The sequence below is a fragment of the Colobus angolensis genome, unplaced genomic scaffold (assembly GCF_000951035.1).
Source record: "Colobus angolensis palliatus isolate OR3802 unplaced genomic scaffold, Cang.pa_1.0 Scaffold41, whole genome shotgun sequence".
Lineage (NCBI taxonomy): Eukaryota > Metazoa > Chordata > Mammalia > Primates > Cercopithecidae > Colobus > Colobus angolensis.
This window is the reverse complement of record NW_012117488.1, coordinates 2,398,856-2,400,791: the sequence shown is the minus strand read 5'-3', so window position 1 is coordinate 2,400,791 and position 1,936 is coordinate 2,398,856.

The window sequence follows — 1,936 nt, the reverse complement described above, 5'->3', positions numbered from 1 at the left end:
ATACTATTCATTTATCTGAGAGTGACTAATGAACAAACAGGAAAAAAATGTTATGATTACATAAAAGAGGAATTATAAGAAAGAATAAAGTTGCTTTTTGCTTGCACAGAACTAGATACAAAATATTAACTGTTTAAAATGTAAAAACAATAACTAAATTGAGGCATAAACAAGACAAATCTTAAATACAAATGAACTAATATGTTATATTGTGTTCCCATGGTTGGGGAATAGGCAGTACCTATTCTGTAGTCCTATCAAGGCTTTCTTAAGTATCGTTGTTGAAAACTAAGAATATCTTAAAGAATATTAGCAAAGTGCATGACATGAAATGACAGTGGAAAAATTAAAAGAACATTGAAAAATAATGACAGAGAAAAAGATGAGAAGAGTGTATCTGATGTATGCAAAAATACTAATGCTAGTGTTATAAGAGTTATCTGATGTATGCAAAAAATACTAATGCTAATGTTATTCCTGCTGTAAGATTTATCTCCATACATGTACGTGGAAAAACTGGTTGACTTAAACATAGAGGAAAATTTCCTACATTATTAATTTCTTCCTCTAAAAGTAGAAGACAAAAATACTCTAATTCTCAGACTTTACCGTGGGTAGGCATATGATTTAGATTCTTCCCTGCAGGTTGACTTTTGTGGGGCTTAGCTGGAGATGTGAGCAACTCAAAGATGCAACTTTTCATGGGCTAGGGGAGTGTTTGTTTACTGAAAATGTGAAGATGGCGGCATCCATTTACTCATAGCTGACACTGCAGAAGCTTCCAGCATTTCATCTGGAGATCATGGTGCTGGGTCATGGTAGCTGTGTTGTTTTCCTGTGAGATGCCTTTACAATGGTAGTATTATCCTTGGTGGAACAGCTGTAGAGTATGGTTCCCTCACAATTCTGGAGTATCTGTGTGCAGCCTAATGATCTTAAAAATTAAATTACTTTTTACTTAAATTGCTGAGCAGATTGTTATTTGCTATGAAGAACTCTGAATAATACACATCCTGAAACAATTATAGTAGGATAATGTTTTGTATTAATGAATTATTCTTGATTTTTCGATCTGTCATTTATTTTTCCCTAGCAAGGCATTTACCCTGAGTAGTTTTGAGGATATAATGTCATAGCAGAGGGGCAGAGAGAAAAATGAAGTCAAATTTTAGGCTTTATAGGATTATAGTCCTGGTCCTCAAAAGAATGGAAAGTAATTTGAGTTTGAGTTAAAGCTTTCCTTCTGTGTGTAGAAGTTATTTTCTAACTTCAGGAAAGGGAAAAACTAAGAAAGGGAAACTGGAGAAGAGAGAGCTAGGTGGCCTGGCAATGGGGCAGTAATTACCTAGAGGGTTTATATGGACAGAGAAGGTAGAGCCTCTACTCATATATGCATTCTGCACAGAGGCAACCACTTTCTCTGCCAGTGCCCACAGATCATGCAGCCTCCACCCAAATGAGAACTGTGCACTCTCTGTACTTTAAAGCCGAGTTAAGTGTCCCAGATCTCCTTTATTTGCAGCCAGCATGCCATACAAAGACCACTTGGCAGGAGTGATGCTCAACTGTGCCCCATGGCTTGTTTGGTCTCATCAGATTTTCATCATATTCACCACACTTCAGCCCTATCCTAGGACCATAGTAAATCCCCAAATAAGATCATGGGACTGAATATACAGAAGGGTGGTACCTATGAGAGAAAAAAAATCTACCTGGAACAGAAACTGCTTGATATCTCATCAGGGAAAATGCATCCCAGTTACACAATATCTCTCTCGAGTCATTGTGTATGATTTCAAATATAGGATTTAGTTAAAGATCATATTAAAAGTTAGTACTACAAATAAGCATGAGTTGAATTGCTCTGTAGGTAAAACATTGACCTCATATGTAACCTTCACTTTGCAATCTTTATGGTTCAAGAAAAATGTATGCA